Raw genomic sequence first — 23,540 nt, forward strand, 5'->3', positions numbered from 1 at the left:
TGAAACCTTTTTTGGCCCAGATCCAAGTACAAAAAGCACAGATTAGAGGTTATAAAGTGGGGGAATGCATCCATTCAAGAGGAGGCCTTCAACTATTCACTTTTCATAGTTTAGATGTAGTTTTTAGAGGGAGAGGTTCTCTCCTCTCTCTTAGGTTTTGGGATTAGGATTCCTCTTAAAGGATTTAGGACTTTTATTATTTCAACTTACAATTTCTGCTCAATTACCAGGTTCAATGTTCCTTTTATTTATTTTCCTAATTTAATTTATGAAGTCTTCCATGTTACATTTGATATCTTTATTAGTGCAACTTGAGGTATTTCAGAATTATGATTGCTTTCTTTTATTTATATAAATAATTTATATTTTTCCCTTTTGGCTTTAATTGATCAATTGGAAACTCATGAGTTATCACACACATCGTGATTGATACTTGTTATTTTTGCTAATTGAATTGGATTCCAATAACTCTAGTCCTTTCTTAGGAATTGGCTAGGACCTGAGGATCAAACTAATTAGTCCACTTGACCTTCCTTTGCTTTAGTAAAGGTTAACTAAGTGGGATTAAAACCCAATTATCATCACCATTGATAAGGGTAACTAGGATAGGAATTCCAGTTTTTATACCTTGCCAAGAGCTTATTTCACAGTTATTTATTTATTTTACTTGTCATTTAAATTACTTGTTCTTTACTTTCAAAACCCCCCAATTTACAAAACTCATAACCAATAATAAGAACATACCTCCCTGCAGTTCCTTGAGAAGACGACCCGATGTTTGAATACTTCGGTTATTAATTTTAAGGGGTTTGTTACTTGTGACAACCAAAACGTTTGTACAGAAGGATTTTCTGTTGGTTTAGAAGCTATACTTACAACGCAATCCTATTTTATATTTCTTTACCGATAGAAAAATCGTTCGTCATTAAGCGTAGGCTCAAAATTGGTTAAAAATGGAGGATAGAAGGTAGGCTATTTGGGTAAGTGAGCTAATTGAAATAATGGCCTCAATCATATAAATGCATGAATACAAGGAATAAATGGACATATAGAATCAAGCAAACCAAGGATCACAATCATAGGAAGAGATAATCACAGACAAGAATGGAAAATGGGTGGTTATAAAATGTAACCACATCAATAGGCTCAAATCTCACGTGCTTGTGTTATTGGCTCACTACATGCTTCACAAAGTATGAATTCAAGCAAGTTACAAAAATTTTCAATCAATTGGGGGTGTGCTCTATAGATAGATTCTTTTGAAAATTTCATCATTTTGACTAAGCTTATTAATGTAATGTTGTGATTGAGAGTTTATAAAAATTCCTTAGTTCACCCTTTTCTTTTCAATCAAAACAAGTTTCATATGAAAAGGGTTAACTAGGTCTTAATAATTCTAAAACAATTTCTAATCACAACCATAAGATAAAAGATAACTATATAAGAAAAATCCAACTAAAGTATGAAATCTAGCATCCAAAATGACAAAGTATGCAACAACTAAGGCAAAAGTATCCAAAGTAATCCAAAACAACCAATATATACAACAGTGTGCAAAACAAGATAACTAGGAGAATATAACTAGGAAATATGCCAAAATGTTCACCGATCCACTGCCAACGGCAACCTCCCCACACTTAAGATCATGCATCATCCCCAATGCTAATCCTCAGGCTCAGGGAGAGGTACGCCGGTCGGCTCTGGCTGGGGCTGTGGCTGAGGTGTCTCTTGAGTAGCCTGGGTCTGGGATGGTGCCTCCACATAAACCGGCTCCTCCTCATGAGTATCCTCATCATGTAAATCCGCATGCTCCTCCTCGTGGGTCTCCTTATCTGAACCGGAGGACTCTGGGAGAGGGGGCAGCTCAAGGCCCTAGGCCACAAACATCTGATCAATCCGATCCAGGCGACGCATGATCTGACGCTGGCTGCGCTCCATGAACCAGAAAAGACGCTGAACCAGTAAGTAGGTTGGCTGAGGTGCTGGTGGTGGTACTGTTGCTGGTGCTGTAGAAGAAGATGGTCCTGTTGCTGCTGTGGAAGATGAGGGTCTAGCTGCCTCGACTACTGCTCGAGCTCGAGAGCGGTGCCTGGAAGGGGGCTTCTCGTGCACCCACCCGCCCCATGGGATAGTAACTTCCTTTTTATCCTCGTCTGGGGGCGGTAGAATCGCATCATCATCCCCCCATGGGGCACCAGCTAACTCAATCATCCCTCCATGACACATGCTTCTCCTGATCATCCGGGGAAATATACCTCCTTCCCTTCCATGACACAGCCAATCGGAAGAAGCATATCCATCGGGATCTCAGAAAAGTGTGTAGTAGGCAGGACATAGTGCGCGAATACCTGCTGCCAGGTCCTAGCCTCCTTAGTTAGATAGGTGAAGAGCATCCCCTTGGGCCTGGTGTTGGTGGACTCCATGATCCAAGAGGCGTCCGGTGTGGCAATGACGCTCTTCAGCACTTCATAATCAAAAGTCATAGTGTTTATGGCAGTCTCTGCCTCCTGATATGCGCAAATATCACCAGTTCGAGGTAGGCATTGTAAAACACTCTCAATGTCTGCCTCAAGGATCGAAATCTGCCCACCCCGCAGGTGCACTGAATCTAGAGTCTCTCGAAAGAAGTTACAATAAAACTCCTTGACCCAGGAAGTGTTGATCCATCCCAACTCCCTATCAATAAAACCAAGGCCCAATCCCTGAATACGGGCCTCAATGGGTTCCTTCAGGTCGTCGGGTAAGGCCAATTTCTTCTCAATATTCAGGCCTGTCTTTCGATAGGCGGAAAAACGGAGCTCACAGTAGAGATTTGGGAACATGCATGTATCGGTGGGTGGTTTTAGCTGATTCTCCTTATCCACCTTATTAATCGAATTCTTGGCATAATTGACATAAGGGGAAAGGGTAAGAGCTTGAGATTTCTTTCTCTTTTTGGAGGTAGTGGACTTTTTTTTTCCTCTATCGGCCATCCTGAAAATCAAATATGATATATATAAGCACTTAACCAAGTAAAGAGATAGCAAGCAAGCAATGGGATAGTCATGAAGTGAGTATATTAGGCGCATTCACCATCATAACTCAAAAGAATGGTTAAACAGTTAAGTAAAATAAAAATTGAAGTTAGGAGGTTAAACTAGTTAGTGAGTAAAAAAAATGAGATTCGTAGTTAGTGTTATGATGGAAAACGGCTTAATTGAAAGAGAATAGCAAAATGTGTACACAAGCACGTTCACACTCATGAGGGAAGTGTAGTCATTGATGATGAAATATGAAATTGCGAATGATGCAATTAATTGAAAACAAGTCATCAATCAATTCTTTGCAATAATTGATATTGCAAGGTTTAACAGTTACACAAGTAGAATGCATCAACTATTTGCAATGCAAGAACCATACGCACAAAATTACAAGTTAGATTGAATGGGGAGTGAAGCACAAGAATAAGACATTCAACTAACTTGAAAAGTGTAGACAAGGGATGGTTGAAAGTGAGTCATAGGAAACGTATGAAATATGGAAAAACTGACCCAAGGATACCTAAGAATTGAACTTGATGTAGCTTGGTGAATAAGCAATTTCAAAGCCAACAAGTTCAATCATAAGCAAGATGTTTGAAAGCAAAGTAATTCTAGAAAATTGGGTAGCATTTCGGCAGTAATTCAGACGTTTCCGGACAACAATTAATCAGCAGGAGAGTCACATGAATCTAAGAAGCAAGAGGCATAACCAAATAATAGCAGAAAAATAATGTTCATGATGCCCAATAGAAGTCACAAAGCCAGGCAGCAGCAAAAGAATTATCGAATGAGAAATGCAAATTAAATTCTAATTAACAACAAATTAACAGTAAACTAATGAACGAAGAAAGAATGAAATAAGGGGAACAGAGGAGCGACCTGGGAGCAGACCAGGAATGGAACGGGGAAGATAGGCAGCAGGGAGGAAGGGGGAATGGAAATGTAGTGCCCGCCTCAGATGGTGGCGGCAGCAACCTTACGGTGGTGCAGCAGGGGTCGGCACGGTGGCGGTTGAGAGAAGACAGAGAGAGCGAGGAAGTGAGAAAAGAGGAATGAGCGAGAGAGAGAGAGAAAGAAAAACGGGGTGAGGGTGGAAGAAGAAGGGTATGGGGCGACGGCGGCGGAGGCGCGCCGGCGCGGTGGTCGGAGGCGGGATGGGAGTGAGAGGGGTGGAATGAGAAGAAAGGTGGGTTGGGGATGGTGCATCTGCGCGATTGTTCGTCGCGCTGACGTGGCAGAAAATGGTGAGTTAAGAAATCATTATAAGAGATGCATTGCAAGTATAGTTCTTAACCAACCAAAAATCCACTTATCAATTTAGAAGGGGTTGTCACAAAATTAGAATTAAAATACTGGGAGTATGAATCCCAGGTCGTCTCCCAATGAGTTGCATAAAGGTGTGCTATCTTATTAATCAGATGTTTTCTAAAATGGTTTGAGTTGATAAACAGGAAATTAAATCAGAGAATGTATGTAAATTAAATAAAAACCTTGACCGGGAGTAGATTAGTTGGAAGCCTTATCCTTGATGGAGTTTTCCCAAGATAAAAGTGATAATTGAAGGTTGCCTGCTCAGTTATCCTTTTCCAGATAAAGGAAAGTTAAGCAAGTTGGAAGTCAGTTTCTATTCACAAGTCCTAATCCTCTCCCTTGGGAAGGACTAATGTCAGTGATTAGAGGGCGACCCAACGCTAAACCCAACTATAATTTTACTCTTGAGCATTCCAACTCAAGGTCCTCCTTTCAATCAACTCCCAATCAAGTTATGGAACTACTCGCTCATTATGAATATAAACTTCGCAAAATAAGAAATGGAAGTAAAGAAAGACATGATAAATAATAATCAAAAGGATCAATTAAAATAAAAATAGTTCTTGTATTAATAAATTCTAAAAATAATCCAATCGTAACTCTGAAGAAATTAAGGATATAAAAGAGTAAGTGACAAGTAAGGAAACAAACTAGAATGACGAAGTCTTGACGGAGGTAATAACTCTTCTCAATATCCCAATCCAAAAAAGCAATAAAATCAAAATCCTAAGAACTATGAGTGTGTAGAGAGAAAACCTAGAGGAGGAGTAAAATCAAATCTAAAACTAAAATTATACGGAATGAATGTTGTTCCCTGGTCTCTGCATGTTCCCTGGCTCTAATCTGTTTTTCTTGGCCGAAACTGGGTCAAAATAGGGCCCAAAATCGCCCCCAGCGAATTCTGCAGATTCTGCAGATCGCGCATGTCACGCGATCGCGTCGTCCAGGCATTCGTGTCATCCAGCGTTTTGCCTGGCCACGCGTGCGGGTCGTCCATGTATTCGCGTCAACTTGTGCAGTTTCCAATCCATGCATTCGCGTCAGGCATGCGAGCGCGTCACTGCAATTTCCTCTATTTCGCGCGGTCGCGTGAGTTATGCGTCCGCGTCACTTCTCGCTGGTCATCTCCTCCATTTCTTGTGTTCCTTCCATTTTTGCAAGCCTCCTTTCCAATCTCCAAGTTATTCATGCCCTATAAAGTCTGAAACACTTTACACATAGATCACGGCATCGAATGGAATAAAGGATAATAAAAATACATAATTAAAAGTCTCTAGGAAGCAAGTTTTCAACCATGGAGTAATTTTGGGAAGGAATTGTAAATACATGCTAAGTTAATGAATAAGTGGGTAAATATTTGATAAAACCACACAATTAAACACAATATAAACCGTAAAATAATGGTTTATCAACCTCCCCACACTTAGATATTAGCATGTCCTCATGCTTAGTTGAAGGAGATAAAATAAATGAGTAGGAACATGTAAAACTCATGCAATGCAATGCAATGCAACATATACATATGAATGCAACTATATGATTCTTGTCCACTTAGTTAAAAGTAAGTAAGCTCTTCAAGACAATCACAAATCAAATTCCACTAATTCAATTCTTATACAGTAACAACAGATAAAAATGCAAGAATGTAGCTCATGAAAGCAGGGAACATAGAATTTAAGCATTGAACCCTTATTGATGATGTATGTATGCTCTAGTCTCTCTATTGTATAGGGTAATCACTCTATCCTTCCCTAATCATACTTTCTAATTTTTGTTCTTCTCCTAACCAATCAACAACATTTAATATACCAATGCAAACATCATGAGGTCTTTTCAAGGTTGTAATGGGGCCAAGGTAAGGGTAAGGGTACATATATGGCTAAGTAAGCTTATAAATTGAATCTTTAATTAACCCAACCTTTCACCTAACACACATACATATTCTATATAACTTAAATTTCATACCTAGCTACCCAAAATTTCCCTTTCACATTCCTTACTCATGTATCAACTTTTATTTTAATTTTATCATATATGCATTGATCCTTGAATTTTAACTTAGCATTGGGGTAATTTTGTCCCCTTATTTTTTTATTGAATATTTTTGGATTTTTTTAAATAAAAATAAACACAGCTTATCAATGCATATAGAATTTTTAATTTTTTCTTTTATAGTTTCACATGAGTAGGTACCCAAATTCCCATTATATTATCATGACACATTCCCTTATTATATTTTGTCTCCACAATCTTCCCATACTCAATTAACACACAATTCTATCTCAAGCTAACTAAAGATTCAATTGGGATATATAATTGTTTTTCCGCTTAAGGCTAGTAATGTGGTAAAATAAAGAACAAATGGGATTTAAAGGCTCAAAGTGGGTAACAAAGGTAACTTAAGGGGTAGGCTTAATTTGGATAAGTGAGATAAACAATTAATGGCCTCAGTCATGTGCAAGCATATAAATATATTAAACATTGGACATATAGGATGAAACAAAAAATAGATTACAATCATAGAGAAGTGAACACACAAGAATAAAATAATTATGGTTAAATAATGTAACCATGTATTTAGGCTCAGAGTCTCACATGTTGTGTGTTCTTTAGCTCAAAAACCATGTTCCAAATACAACTTCAAGCAAATTTAACATAAAAGTTTTGATTAAAATTAGTGAAATTTTGTTCTAAAAATAGAGTTTTAGAAGAAACTTATTATCTTTTCAATCAAGTATGACATGCATGCAACTGACCTATTACTATGCAATTTATCCTATTCTACAAAAGAAAAACTAACTAAATATCCTATTTTATTGGTGTTAGGGAAGAGAAATTACCTCCGGAAGTCAGGTACTGACCGACCTCCCCACACTTAAGGCTTTACACCGTCCTCGGTGCCATCTGTCAGGAACAAAGGTGGGCTGGTAGCAGTATCTCCACAGTCGGGACCGTCATGACTCCCTGTGCTGGTAAAGGAAGTGGAGTCCAGGGTATCTGGGTCTCTGTATTTTCCTTTAAGTAGCTCCTTGAGGTATGTGAATCGGCGCTTGTTACGGCGCTCTCTTAGCTTTGCTTTGTGTTCCTACCGATCCAACCTGTTAAGTATCTGATGGAGCAGTTGATTTGTTGTAGGTGCTTGTGGTGTTGAAGGAGGAATGTCTTTAGCCGGTTTAGTAGGCTGGCTTGTAGTGGCTGCTGGAAGTCTAATATATTTTCCGTTAGGGACGTACTGATCATCCCGTGGGAGCATGGCTTTGGTGTCTCCAGCTCTGTAGGAGACTCCGGCTGCTGAGACGAGATCTGAAACCAAGGCGGGAAAAGGTAAGTTTTCCGCAATTTGTACGTGTCCCATAGCATTCCGAATGTGTCTTGGTAGGTTTAGAGGCTGGTCTGTAAGGATGCACCATAGTAGAACGGCCATGTCTGCAGTGAAGGAGGACTCGTGGGTGCTCGGAAATATGTAATGGGACATAATCTGTGCCCATACGCGAGCCTCCGAGGTAAGTGCGGAAGCCGATATTCCCTTAGGATGGGAACGATGGTATCCGTAGATCCATCTGCTGTCAGGTAGTGCGATAACTCTGAGAATAGCGTCCCAGTCAAATTGGTACGTCTGGCGCTTGAGTGAGGCTTCTTGAAATGCGTCCAGCCCTTCAAGAGTAGGGGGGAGATCTAGAGCTTGCTGATTGGCCTCTTCTGTAATGGGGACTTATTTCTGACGGACATAGACAGACTGCAGGGTTGGCAGGTGGAAATTAGAGTAGAACTCGACTACCCAGGAAAGATTAACCTACCGTGGCTGTCTCTGTAGGAAACCCCATTGTCTTCGTTCAATTTGCGGCTCAACAAATTCAGCAATACAGGTCAGGAGGATAAGAAGGTATTCATTGTTGTAACTCCTTCCTGCCAGAATGGGGAACATCTGCTCATAGTAGCGATTGGAAAATCGCGCAGTGTCCTTTGCTGGGAAGGCTTTCTCTTTTTCATCAACCTTGATAATCTTCTTAATTCTTTTTGTTGAGGGCTTAACTGCAGTTGAAGATGGCTCAGCCACTAATGCTCTCTTTGTTCCTCTTCTTGCTGGTGGTTTGGGAGTAGCTTTCTCCTTGCCTTTCTTGGTGGCCATCCTAAAAGAAAGAAAAGAGAAAGTATGTTAAAATGTCGAGGTTTGGAGCAAGGAAGAGAACGGGAAAGGTGGTAATTAATGAACATTAAAAGATAAATGATGTGAACACATGGTCATGACTACATGTGAAAACTCATCAATGGAAATATAGCAAGTGCATATGATGACAATAAAATTAAGGTGTTTATTGGTATGCAGGAAAAGGCATGAGTAGCATAGATCAAGCATTCAATGTCCAAGTTAGATTACCAAGCCTTTCAAACTAATAACCTGTTTGTAATGACAATTCTATTTAAATAATAAAATAAAAGAAAGTTTTTTGTGAAAAGCAAGCATTTTAGAGGAGTAGGATAAAAGATATCGAAAAACAGTGCACAATGCCATATAGGCGTTTTCACAAACACATAGCATGCATGGTAAATGAGATAAAGAAAATAATAAATTGAACATGCAAGCAACCCTTAAAAATTAATATATAATTGCCAAACAATTTCACAACAATTCACAAGCATATAATAAGAAACAATGACCCTAATAAATTTCCAACACCAATTAAAAGAAAAAAAAAGAAAAAGAAAACATGGATAATGCAAGTAAAAAGAAAAAAAAGAAGAAGAAAACATAAATTAAGAAGAAGAATAGAAAAGTAAGGAGGGAAGAAGAAAAGAAAAACCTTGTTAATGGTGGTGAGAGAGAGAAAGTAAAAAGTGAGAAAGAAGGAAGAAGGAAGAAAGGGGAAGAAAAAAATAAGGAGGAAAAAAGAAAAAGTAGGATTTGGGGAAGAGAAAGATAAGATATTTTGGCAGATTAAGATAAGCTGTGCGGCGCAAGCAACACGGACGTGTGGGGTACGCATTCGCAAAGAAGGCGCTTAGAAGAATCGACACGGTCGCATCGCTCACGCGGACGCGTGACTCTTTCTGTGCCAGTGGCGCGAGGGCAGCCTCACGCTCGCACAACTCTCTGTTCGAAACTCATTGTTGCCAAATTCCAGGGTGACACGATCGCGTGGTGGACGCGATCGCATGGGTGGCCAATTTTGGAATACGATGTAGACGCGTAGGGTACGCCTTCGCGTGGTGAGGCTTGTGCGCCTAGCACCACTACAGCACCACACCAGCATAACTTTCAGCCATGCACCCTTTCTTACATCGATTTTCAGGTCACGCGTCCGCATGGGTGACGCGGACGTGTGGGAGGCATTTTACCCAAATGACGCGGACACGTCAGCGACGCGGTTGCATGGGGTGATTTGTGCCAAAGGCACGCCTCCAGCCACGCTCTTGCGTGACTTTCTGTTCGATTTATTTTTCTTTCTGACTCACCTGCGACGCGGACGCATCGGCGACGCTGTCGCGTCGCGTGCCCCCCTTTTTTTATTATTTTTTTTATTATGCAATATGCAAATGAAGATGTAAACTATATGCTCTAGTACTGAGAAGATTTATTGAGAAAGGAAATAAAGAAATAAAAGAAAGAAACGATCATACCATGGTGGGTTGTCTCCCACCCAGCACTTTGCTTTAACGTCCTTAAGTTGGACACTTCACTAGCTCAGTCTTCTGCTGTGGGTGCATCCTCCAAGAGGAAGATCTCTAGCTCCTTGGTTTTTGTTGCCTTCCCACCATGATATAGCTTTAAGCGATGTCCATTAACTTTGATGAATTCAGAGCTTGAAGGATGACTCAAGTGGAAAACTCTGTATGGCTCAGCCTTCTCTACTCTGTATGGACCTTCCCATCTTGATCTCAACTTGTTTGGCATAAGCCTCAGTCTAGAGTTGTAAAAGAGGACAAAGTCCCCAGGTTTGAACTCTCTCCTCTTGATGTGCTTATCATGCACAGCCTTCATCTTTTTCTTGTACAGCCTTGAGTTCTCATAAGCTTCTAGGCGAAGGCTTTCTAATTCTTGCAGTTGCAACTTCCTCTCAGTTCCGGCCTTCTCAAATTCCATATTGCACTCCTTTACTACCCAAAAGGCTTTGTGCTCTACCTCAACTGGGAGGTGACAGGCTTTTCCATAAACTAAGTGGAAGGGGCTCATCCCAATGGGTGTCTTGTATGCTGTTCTGTATGCCCAGAGTGCATCTTGTAGCCTGGTGCTCCAGTCTCTTCTATTAGGTTTGACTATCTTCTGCAATATACTCTTTATCTCTCTGTTAGATACCTCAGCTTGCCCATTAATCTGGGGATGGTAGGTTTTTGCCACTTTATGAACTATCGCATGCTTCTTCAGTAATCCTGTTAGTCTCCTGTTACAGAAATGGGTGCCTTGATCGCTCACGATTGCTCATGGTTATCCAAAGCGACAAATAATGTGGTTTCTAACAAAGGAAACAACAGTGTTAGCATCATCAGTGCGGGTAGGAATTGCTTCCACCTATTTAAAAACGTAATCTACAGCTAACAATATATAAAAATAACCATTAGAATTTGGAAATGGACCCATGAAGTCAATGCCCCAAACATAAAAAATTTCACAGAAAAGCATAGTCTGTTGAGGCATCTCATCCCTCTTAGATATATTACCAAACCTTTGGCATAGGGAACAAGATTTACAAAATTTAGCAGCATCTTTAAAAAGGGTAGGCCACCAGAATCCACAGTCTAAAATTTTTCTAGCTGTTCTTTGAGGCCCAAAATGTCCTCCACTCTCAGATGAGTAGCATGCCTCTAAAATGGACTAGAATTCTGATTGAGACACACACCGTCTAATTACCTGGTCAGTGCCACATCTCCATAAATATGGGTCATCCCATATATAATATTTGGACTTGCTTTTCAGCTTGTCTCTTTGATGCTTAGTAAAGTTTGGAGGAAAAGTGCGGCTAACTAGATAATTAGCTACAGGTGCATACCAAGGGACCACTTCAGATACTGCTTGCAGGTTATCAAATGGGAAATTATCATTTATAGGAGTGGTGGTATCCTTAATGTGCTCAAGACGACTCAAGTGGTCTGCCACTAGATTCTGGTTACCACTCCTATCCTTAATTTCTAAATCAAATTCTTGTAGTAGCAGTATCCAACGTATAAGCCTTGGTTTGGATTCCTTTTTAGCTAATAAATACTTTAGAGCTGCGTGGTCTAAGTACACTACTACTTTGGCACCAAGTAAATAGGCTCGGAATTTATCCAGAGCAAAAACAATAGCAAGAAGCTCTTTCTCAGTAGTAGTGTAATTAGACTGAGCAGTGTCTAAAGTCTTAGACGCATAAGCAATTACAAAAGGATCCTTACCTTCACGCTGAGCCAGCGCTGCTCCTACTGCATGGTTGGAAGCATCGCACATGATTTCAAATGGCTAGCTCTAGTCTGGTCCTCTCACAATTGGAGCTTGAGTCAGGGCGGTCTTCAGTCTATCAAACTCTTGTTTGCAATCCTCACTGAACTCGAACTCAATATCTTTCTGCAGTAGTCTGGATAAGGGTAGTGCTACCTTACTAAAGTCCTTAATGAATCTCCGGTAAAAATCTGCATGGCCAAGGAACGAACGGACTTCCCTCACAGAGGAGGGGTAAGGTAAACTAGAAATAACATCCACCTTTGCTAGATCTACAGAAATGCTAGTATTAGACACAACATGTCCTAGTACAATCCCTTGTTTTTCCATAAAGTGACATTTTTCAAAATTCAATACAAGGTTTGTACTGACACATCTATCTAATACTCTAGATAAACTATCCAAGCAAAGGCTGAATGAATCACCATAAATGCTAAAATCATCCATAAAAACCTCCATACAATTCTCAATAAGGTCAGAGAAAAGACTCATCATACACCTTTGGAAAGTAGCTGGTGCATTGCACAAGCCAAACGGCATTCTCTTATAAGCATAAGTGCCAAAAGGACATGTAAAAGTAGTCTTTTCCTGATCTTTAGGAGCTATATAGATTTGAAAATAGCCTGTATAACCATCTAAAAAATAATAATGGGATTTACCTGACAGGCAATAGATGAGCGGATAATTTATACGCTTTTTGGCATTATTTTTAGTATGTTTTTAGTATATTTTAGTTCGTTTTTATTATATTTCTGTTAGTTTTTATTTAAAATTCACTTTTCTGGACTTTACTATGAGTTTGTGTGTTTTTCTGTGATTTTAGGTATTTTCTGGCTGAAATTGAAGGACCTGAACAAAAATCTGATTCAGAGGCTGAAAAAGGACTGCAAATGCTGTTGGATTCTGACCTCTCTGCACTCGAAATGGATTTTCTGGAGCTAAAGAAGCCCAATTGGCACGCTCTTAATTGCGTTGGAAATTAGACATCCTGGGCTTTCCAGCAATATATAATAGTTCATACTTTGTCCAAGATTTGATGGCCCAAACCGGCGTTCCAAGTCAGCATAGAAATTCTGGCGTCAAATCGCCAGAACTGGCATAAAAGCTGGAGTTAAACGCCTAAACTGGCACAAAAGCTGGCGTTTAACTCCAAGAAAAGTCTCTACACATGGAAGCTTCAATGCTCAGCCCAAGCACACACCAAGTGGGCCCGGAAGAAGATTTCTACATTAATTACTTATTTCTGTAAACCCTAGGCTACTAGTTTTCGATAAATAGAACCTTTTACTATTGTATTTTCATCTTGGTTCTTCAGGTTCCCTCTCTGGGGCCGAAGCCAATGACCACCATTATCACTTTTGTATTTTCAACGGTGGAGTTTCTACACACCATAGATTAAGGTGTGGATCTCTGCTGTTCTTCGTGAATTAATGCAAAGTACTACTATTTTTCTATTCAATTCACGCATACTTCTTCTCTAAGATATTCATTCGCACACAAGAAGATGATGAATGTGATGATTATGTGACACTCATCACCATTCTCACCTATGAACGCGTGCCTAACAACCACTTCCGTTCTACATGTAAACAAGCTCGAATGTGTATCTCTTGGGTTTCTAATCTAAGATTAGAACCTTTGTGGTATATGCTAGAATTATTGGCGGCCATTCCTGAGATCCGGAACGTCTAAACCTTGTCTGTGGTATTCTGAGTAGGATCTGGGAAGGGATGACTGTGACGAGCTTCAAACTCGCGAGTGTTGGGTGTGTGACAGACGTAAAAGGATCAATGGATCCTATTCCAACATGATCGAGAACCGACAGATGATTAGCCGTGCGGTGACAGAGTGCGTAGAACATTTTCACTGAGAGGATGGGAAGTAGCCATTGACAACGGTGATGCCCAACATAAAGCTTTCCATGGAAAGGAATATGAATGATTAGAAGAAGGCAATAGGAAAGCAGAGGTTCAGGAGGAACAAAGCATCTTCATACGTTTATCTGAAATTCCTACCAATGAATTACATAAGTATCTCTATCTCTATCTTTATTTTATGTTTTATTCATCTTTTAATTATCAATCCTCCATAACCATTTGAATCCGCCTGACTGAGATTTACAAGATGACCATAGCTTGCTTCAAGCCGACAGTCTCCGTGGGATCGACCCTTACTCACGTAAGGTATTACTTGGACGACTCAGTGCACTTGCTGGTTAGTTGTGCGGAATTATGACAAAGTGTGATTCACGTTTGAGAGCTCCAAGTCTTTGGCGCCATTGTTGATGATCACAATTTCGTGCACGAAGTTTTTGGCGCCGTTGCCGGGGATTGTTCGAGTTTGGACAACTGACGGTACATCTTGTTGCTTAGATTAGGTAATTTTACTTTTTATTTTCGAAATTTTTTTTTAAAATACAAAAAAATTTTCTATTTTGTTCTTCAGAGTTTTTAAGAATGAATTCTAGAGTTTCATGATGATCTGTTGAAGTCTGGCTGGCTGTGAAGCCATGTCTAATCTTATTGGACCAAGGTTTCAACTTATCATCACAAGAGCTTGTTGATTTCTATCAATTTTGATGTTGTTAGCAATGATCTGCTAAAGCTTGGCTGGCCATTGGCCATGTCTAGTGTTTTGGACCGGAGCTTTCATTGAAAGCTTCACTGGCTAGTAAGCCATGTCTAATTCTTAGACCGGAGTCTTAGACTAGCATTGCAATGATTCCTGGAACTCTTATTAAAAATTTTGAACCCCTTTATTTTCTTTTCCACTAAATTTTCGAAAAATCACAAAAAAAATTTATAAAACCATAAAAATAAAAAATATTTTATGTTTCTTGTTTGAGTCTAATATCAATTTTAAGTTTGGTGTCAATTGCATGTCTTTATTCTTCTTGCATTTTTTAAATATATGCATTATGTTCTTCATTGATCTTCAAGTTGTTCTTGATGATTTCAGTGCTTTGATCTTTAATTTCTCTTATTCTGTGTCTTTCGTTGTTTCTTACATGCATTTTCAAATTGTTATAGTCCTTAGTATACAAACTTCTAAGTTTGGTGTCTTGCATGCATTGTTTATTTGATCTTAGTTGCATTTCTATTGTTTCTCATCATTAAAAATTCAAAAAAAAAAATTTTTCAAAATTGTTTCTTTTCAAGTCAATAACATAGAAAATTGAAGATTCAGAACATTCAGCAGAGGAATTACACAGAAAAAGATGGGCGTTCAAAACACCCAGTGAAGAAGGAAATCTAGCGTTTAAACGCCAGCCAGGTACCCTAGTTGGGCGTTTAACGCCCAAAAAGGTAGCATTTTGGGCGTTAAACGCCAGGATGACATAAGAGGGAAGATTTTGTTTTTAATTCAAATTTTTTTCAATTTTTCATAATTCTTCAAAATCAAATCTTTTTCAAATCATATCTTTTCAATCATATCTTTTTAAAATTAATTTATTTTCAACTTTTTTATTTATTACTATTTTCGAAAATCCTTGCTACAATTAATAATTTAATTCAAAATTTCCTAGTTGTTACTTGCCTATTAAGAAAGGATCAAAAGTTTTAATTCTAGAATCATATCTTCTAATTTCTTGTTAGTCAAGTAATCAACTTTAATTTTAAAACTTTCTCTTTTTAATTTGATTTTCAATCATATCTTCTCAATCATATCTTTTCAATCACATCTTTTTCAAAATTAAGTTTCAATCATATCTTTTTGATTTCTAATTTCAAAATCTTTTTCAAAAGCACTTAATTTCTTTCCCAATCTTAATTTTTGAAAATCTCAATCAAATTTTCAAATTTCTTTTTATTATTCTAAAAATCTTTTAATTTAATTTCGAAAATTCTTCTCCTCTTCTCACATCCTTCTATTTAAGAGACTAACACTCTTCCTCAAGGTGCAATTTGACCTCTATCCTTCCTGATAAGTTTGAATTCTCTTCTATCTACCTTCTCCTTCTATTCTTCTTTTCCTCTGATACCTCAAGGAATCTCTATACTGTGATATAGAGGATTCCATACTTTTTTCTTCTCTCTTTCATATGAGCAGGAGTAAGGACAAAGACATTCTAGTTGAGGCTGATCCTGAACCCGAAAGGACCTTGAAGAGAAAGCTAAGAGAAGTTAAAGTACAACTCTCTGTAGAGGACTTAACAGAGATTTTCAAACAAGAAGAAGCCATGGCAGCTGAAAACACCAACAATGCAAGGAAGGTGCTTGGTGACTTTACTGCACTTACTCTTGACTTCTATGGGAGAAGCATCTCTATCCCTGCCATTGGAGCAAACAATTTTGAGCTTAAGCCTCAATTAGTTTCTCTAATGCAACAGAATTGCAAGTTTCATGGACTTCCATTGGAAGATCCTCATCAGTTCTTAGCTGAATTCTTGCAAATCTGTGACACTATCAAGACTAATGGGGTTGATCTCGAAGTCTACAAGCTTATGCTTTTCCTCTTTGGTGTAAGAGACAGAGCTAGGACATGGTTGGACTTACAACCTAAAGAAAGCCTGAACTCTTGGGAAAAGCTAGTTAATGCCTTCTTGGCAAAGTTCTTTCCACCTCAAAAATTGAGCAAGCTTAGAGTGGAAGTCCAAACCTTCAGACAGAAGGAAGGTGAATCCCTCTATGAAGCTTGGGAAAGATACAAGCAATTGATCAGAAGGTGTCCTTCTGACATGCTTTCAGAATGGAGCATCATAGGTATCTTCTATGATGGTCTTTCTGAACTATCCAAAATGTCATTGGACAGCTCTGCTGGAGGATCTCTTCATCTGAAGAAGACGCCTGCAGAAGCTCAGAAACTCATTGAAATGGTTGCAAATAACCAATTCATGTACACCTCTAAAAGGAATCCTGTGAATAATGGGACAAATCAGAAGAAAGGAGTTCTTGAGATTGATACTCTGAATGCCATACTGGCTCAGAACAAAATATTGACTCAACAAGTCAATATGATTTCTCAGAGTCTATCTGGAATACAAGCTGCATCAGTCAGTACTAAGGAAGCTTCCTCTGAAGAAGAAGCTTATGACCCTGAGAACCCTACAATGGAAGAGGTGAATTACATGGGAGAACCCTATGGAAACACCTATAATCCTTCATGGAGAAATCATCTAAATCTCTCATGGAAGGATCAACAGAGACCTCAACAAGGCTTCAACAACAGTAATGGTGGAAGAAACAGGTTTAGCAATAGGAAGACTTTTCCATCATCTTCTCAGCAACAGACAGAGGATTCTAAGCAGAGCCACTCTGACTTAGCAACTATAGTCTCTGATCTAATTAAAACCACTCAAAGTTTCATGACTGAAACAAGGTCCTCCATTAGAAATTTGGAGGCACAAGTGGGTCAGCTGAGTAAAAAAATTACTGAACTCCCTCCTAGTATTCTTCCAAGCAATACAGAAGAGAATCCAAAGAGAGAGTGATGCCAGGGCATTTTGGCCAGTTTCACTAACCTTTTCTTTACTGTTTTAGGGTAGTTTCATGCATTTTCTTAGGAAATAAGCAAGTTTTGGGTAAAATTTCACTTACATCTTGATTCAAGCAAGCATAATGCATTTTATATGATTTCATGAGAATTTTACATTAATTAAATGACAAATTGGACGATGCATGTCTCATGATTTGGATTAGAACTTTGATGCACTTTATTGCTTGATTTCAGGACAAAGGAAGCAAGAGAGAACCATGTTAGCAGCCACGTTAGTCTAACTAACGTGACCACTAACGTGGAATGGGAGCTAGCTTGCAACGTTAATGAGAAAAGTAATCGCCAATAACGTCCTCGAAGCCATCATAGCCCACGTTAAGAGTCACGTTAACTAAGTTGTGAACTCTAACGTGGAAGAAGAAAGTGGAGCCAACGTTAGTGACACTCACCTTTGTCACTAACGTTGGACCAAGCTCATATTGGCCACGTTAACTTAGTTAACGTGGACTCTAACGTTGGGAAGCAAAAGAATGGCCAACGTTAGTGACACTCACCTTTGTCACTAACGTTGGACTAAGCCACTTTGAGCAACGTTAACTCCCACGTTAACTTAGTTAACGTGGAAGCTAACGTGGAGAAAGCAAATAATCGCCAACGTTAGTAACACTCACCTTTGTCACTAACGTTGGAATGAGCCACAATGAGCCACTATGAGCCACGTTAACTCCCACGTTAACTTAGTTAACGTGGAAGTTAACGTGAAGGAAAGGATGATGAGCCAACGTTAGTGACACTCATCTTTGTCACTAACGTTGGAGATGGCTATCATCACCACGTTAGAAGCCACGTTAACTTAGTTAACGTGGACTCTTACGTGGGAAGTAGGGGCATCTTGGAACGTTAGTGACAAAGGTAAGTGTCACTAACGTTCTCGAAAGATTGGCAAGCCTACATTAAGAGCCATGTTAACTAAGTTAACGTGGACTCTAACGTAGGGGGAAGAGTGGACTCTCAACGTTATTGGAAAAGGTGAGTCCCAATAACGTATGTGAAGGACCAAGAGGCAACGTTAGTGGTCACGTTGGTGCCACTAACATTGAAGTTAACGTAGATCATCCCTGGGTTAGGAACGTTAGTGAAAAAGGTAATTGTCACTAACGTTCTCGAACCCACACTCTCACTTAACGTTAACGCCACTAACGTCCTGAGCTAAATACCCTGCCTACTTCACACTTTCTCTCAGCAAGTAAAGCTAAGCCCACTGAAGAGGATAACTGCTTCAAACTCAAGATCCAAAAGCCCATATCCAAGACTTGAAGAACCAACTAGAAGATCAGAAGAGTAGTATATATAGGGATAGTTTTGAATTAGATGAGGAGCTTTTTTTGGGGAGTTGGAAATTTGAGAACTACTATTTGTATTTTACTCTACACTTCTAGTTTATTTTTCAAAATGTATCTTCCATCTTTGTTTTCCATTTCCAGAGCTATGAACAACTAAACCCCCTTTATTGGGTTAGGGAGCTCTGTTGTAATTTGATGGATCAATATTAGTTTTCATTATTCTTCTTCTATCTTTTCTCTTGATTTTACTAGAAAGCTTTCAATCTTCATCCAATGGGATAGTTATCTTGGGAAAGAAGCTATTCATACTTGGATCTCTTCTGAACCTTGGAAGGGGAATGAAGAGATCATGCTAGAAACGCTTTCTCATGTTGGACCAAATTGGGGTTGGAAGGATATGGTGACTATAATTCTACCAACACTTAATTTGGAAATGCATGTACTATAATAAGTGACCATAATTCATCTCTTCTCATGAGCAATTGACCAAGGAATGGGCTATTGATCAAGATTTGAGAGATTGAATTACAAGGAATTGTAATTTGATCACTTAAGATTGCCAAGGAGATCAATGAATGCATTGATTGAGGAAGAGGTGAAAATGAACTTGATCCGGAGAATGCAACATCTCCTAAACCCAATGAATTCCCCATTTCTGATCTTACCCATTCTCTTTAATTTCTGTAATTTACTTTTATGAGCATCTTCCCCATTCTCATTTAAGATTCTTTAATTTACTTTCCGTCATTTATTTTCAGCTCTTTACTTTCAGCATTTACATTTTCTGCTATTTACTTTCCCGCCATTTAATTTCCTGCAACTCTCAAACCAAATTCTGCTTTGCTCAACTAGAACATTCCTCTAATTAAAGTTGTTTGACCAATCAATCCCTGTGGGATTTGACCTCACTCTATTGTGAGTTTTTACTTGACGACAATTCCGTATACTTGCCGAAGGAAAATTGTTGAGAGACAAGTTTTCGTGCATTAAGTTTATGGCGCCGTTGCCGGGGATTGATTTTGTATCAACAATGATTAGATTGGAAGATAACTAGATTGAGCATTTTTCTTTTGTTTGATTTAAATTTCTGTTTGGGTAATTTACTTTCAGTTTTAGTTATTTTCTGCCCTTTACCCCCTACTCCTCTTTCTTCGTTATTTACAATTCAGTTCACTAACCCACTAACTGTTCGATATATTGCATCACTCATACTAACAGCATTTCTAACAAGAATAGTTTCTGCATCTATTTCCTTGCCTGTGCCTTGTTGGTTGTATGACAGGGAGAAGAAGCGGGGCTTCAACTTCATTTGATTCTGAACCTGAGAGGACCTTCCTTAGATTAAGGAGGGAAACAAGAGGAAAATGAGTAGTTGGTGCTGAGGAAGAGGAGGAGTACTTTGAACCAGATATGGATGAGAATATGGAGAACCATCATGAAGAAGAGGCTCACAACCATGGCCGAGAAGGTCCAGCACATCAGGCTGGGCAAGAGAGAAGGGTTCTGGGTTCGTACATCAATCCAAACCCAGAAAATTACGGAAGTAGCATCCAAAGGCCAACCATACAAGCCAACAACTTTGAACTAAAGCCACAGCTCATCACCCTTGTTCAGAACAATTGTTCATTCGGAGGCAGTGTCCAAGAAGACCCCAATCAACATCTAACCACCTTCCTGAGGATATGTGATACTGTGAAGTCTAATGGTGTTCATCTTGACACCTATAGATTACTTCTGTTCCCTTTCTTACTCAAGGACAAGGCATCTAAATGGCTAGAATCCTTCCCAAAGGAGAGTTTAGCAACCTAGGAAGATGTGGTAAACAAATTCTTGGCAAGATTCTATCCTCCTCAACCGATCAACAGGCTGAGAGCTAAGGTGCAAACCTTCAGGCAGCAAGATGGTGAGACTCTATATGAAGCATGGCAGAGGTTTAAGGACCTGACAAGAAGGTGTCCACCAGATATGTTCAATAAATGGGTGCAGCTACACATTTTCTATGAAGGCCTTTCTTATGAATTAAAGAAGGCAGTAGACCATTCATCCGGGGGATCTCTGAACAAGAAGAAGACCATTGAAGAAGCCATAGATGTCATTGAGACTGTAGCTGAGAATGACTACTTCTATGCTTCTGAAAGAGGCAACACTAGAGGAGCGATGGAGCTAAACAATGTGGATGCACTGCAGGCCCAAAACAAGCTTATTACCAAGCAGCTGGCTGACCTCACCAAGAAGATGGGGAGGAACCAAGTAGCAGCAATCACCACCTCATCAACAACCCAAGAGGGAGTGAATGCAGAGGCAGATGATGAGCAAGAACAAGCCAACTACATTGGAAACTCACCCAGGCAGACCCATGATCCATACTCCAAGACCTACAATCCTGGTTGGAGGAATCACCCAAACTTTGGGTGGGAAAATCAACAAGATCAAGGCCAAGATCAGAGACGTCACAACCCCAACAACCATGCAGCTCACCAACATTCCACACAAAGATCATATCAACATAACCCTAACAACACCTCTAAACATCCATACCAAAACCAAAACAACCCTTCTCATCACTCCACTCTCAACCCACCATCATCTGAAGATAGACTCTCCAGAATTGAGACTCTACTTGAGGGCATATGCAAAGAGATTCAAGACAGTAAGGCATTCCGAGAAGAAGTGCGGTCCAATATGCAGAATCAAGATGCTGCCATCAAGAAACTTGAGACACAAATTGGCTACCTATTCAAGCAAATTCCCAGCCACAACCCTCGCAGCGATACTGACTCAAACCAAAGGGAGGAGTGTCAGGCTATCACCCTTAGAAGTGGAAAAGAATTGAAGGAGACTCCCAAGCAACCACAAGAGAAAGATTCAGTTGGAAAGAAGGAGGAACAAGATGAAGTTCTAGTCCCCACCTCCAACTCACATCAAAAGGAAGGAGAGCTGAAGCCATATGTTCCCAAAGTCCCATATCTTCAATAACTGAAGAAGAAGGGGGATGACAGCCAGTTCTCCAGATTTTTAGAAATCTTCAAGAAATTACAGATTAACATACCCTTTGCTGAAGCAATAGAGCAAATGCCGCTCTATGCCAAGTTCTTGAAGTAATTGATGACTAAGAAGAGAAGTTGGAAGAGCAATGAAACTGTGATACTAACCGAAGAATGTAGTGCTATCATTCAGCATAAACTACCCCAGAAATTGAAGGATCCTGGGAGCTTCCAGATCCCTTGTATTATAGGGGAGATCACAGTGGAGAAAGCTCTATGTGACCTAGGAGCCAGCATAAATCTGATGTCAGTAGCTATGATAAGAAAAATGAAGATTGAGGAGGCTAAGCCAACAAAAATGGCCCTACAACTGGCAGACCGATCGTTCAAGTTCCCTCATGGTGTAGTAGAAGATTTGCTGGTGAAGGTGGGGGATTTCATCTTCCCAGCAGACTTTGTGGTGTTGGACATGTAGGAGGAAGCCAAGGCCTCCATCATCCTGGGAAGACCGTTCTTAGCTACTGCTGGAGCTGTCATTGATGTCCAAAAAGGTGACCTCACCCTGAGATTACACAATGAAAAGATGACATTCAATGTGTTCAAGGCCATGAGTTACCCACCAGAACAATTGGGAGAATGTATGAGGTTGGACTCACTGGAAGATGCAGAGCAGAAGAGCTTTGAAGAAGAAGAACCTGAAAGGTTGATAGAGGAGGAATCAACGTCTAGTGAAGAGGCCGCAATAGCAGAAATTCATATATAAGGTGCACCAAAGGAAGAGAATGAAAAGTTAGAAGCACCAAAACTTGAACTCAAGGCACTGCCACCCACTCTCAAATATGCATACTTAGGCGAGAATAAAAGCTACCCAGTGATCATAAACTCATCCCTCAGCCAAGATCAAGAGAATGAACTGCTCCAAGTGTTGCGAAAGCATAAAGATGCCATTGGATGGACCCTCGCTGACCTGAAAGGGATCAGTTCGGCCATATGCATGCATAAAATACTGTTAGAAGATGATGCCAAACCATCCATTCAATCCCAAAGGAGGCTGAACCCAATCATGAAGGAAGTGGTACAGAAGGAAGTTATGAAGTTGTGGCAGGGAGGGGTAATCTACCCGATCTCAGACAACCCCTGGGTCAGCCCTGTGCATGTTGTTCTGAAAAAGGGAGGAATCACTGTAGTTCCCAATGAGAGGAACGAACTAATCCCCACCAGGACCGTCACAGGATGGCAGATGTGCATAGACTACAGAAAACTAAATGAAGCTACATGAAAAGATCATTTCCCCCTTCCATTCATGGATCAGATGTTGGAAAGACTCGCAGGACACTCATACTATTGTTTTCTTGACGGTTATTCAGGATATAACCAAATAGTGGTTGATCCCAGAGACCAAGAGAAAACCTCATTTACTTGCCCATATGGAGTGTTTGCTTACAGGCGCATGCCATTTGGGCTATGTAATGCGCCTGCAACTTTCCAACGCTGCATGCTATCTATCTTCTCGGATATGATAGAGAAATTCATTGAAGTCTTTATGGATGATTTTTCGGTATTCGGAGATTCCTTTCCTAGTTGCTTAAAATCACCTAGCCTTGGTATTGAAAAGGTGCCAAGAGACCAATCTGGTCCTGAACTGGGAGAAATGTCACTTTATGGTAACTGAAGGAATAGTCCTTGGCCATAAGGTTTCTAACCAAGGCATTGAGGTCGACAGAGCTAAGGTGGAACTTATTGAAAAACTTCCCCCACCCAGTGATGTCAAGGCAATTAGGAGTTTTTTAGGGCATGTTGGCTTTTACAGGAGGTTTATTAAAGATTTTTCGAAGATAGCCAAGCCCTTAAGCAATCTCCTTGTATCTGATACACCATTTGTCTTCGATGAAAAATGCATGCTAGCATTCGAAAATTTGAAACAGAGGCTGTCCTCTGCCCCTATCATTTTCCCACCTGATTGGAACCTACCTTTTGAATTTATGTGTGATGCATCTGATTTTGCAGTTGGGGCCGTGTTAGGACAGAGGAAAGA

At 39.8% G+C, this 23,540-nt stretch overlaps 1 non-coding gene across 1 annotated transcript; it reads right to left on the reverse strand.

The window, feature by feature from the left end:
* Positions 1 to 16,318: 16,318 nt before the first annotated feature.
* On the reverse strand, positions 16,319 to 16,426 carry LOC148574449 (small nucleolar RNA R71). Its single transcript, XR_015906036.1, has one exon. It is a non-coding gene; the product is annotated as a small nucleolar RNA R71 (small nucleolar RNA).
* Between the last annotated feature and the right edge of the window lie 7,114 nt (positions 16,427 to 23,540).

Source organism: Arachis ipaensis, chromosome B2 (genome assembly GCF_059453495.1).
Source record: "Arachis ipaensis isolate K30076 ecotype BB chromosome B2, ASM5945349v1, whole genome shotgun sequence".
Taxonomy (NCBI): Eukaryota; Viridiplantae; Streptophyta; class Magnoliopsida; order Fabales; family Fabaceae; genus Arachis; species Arachis ipaensis.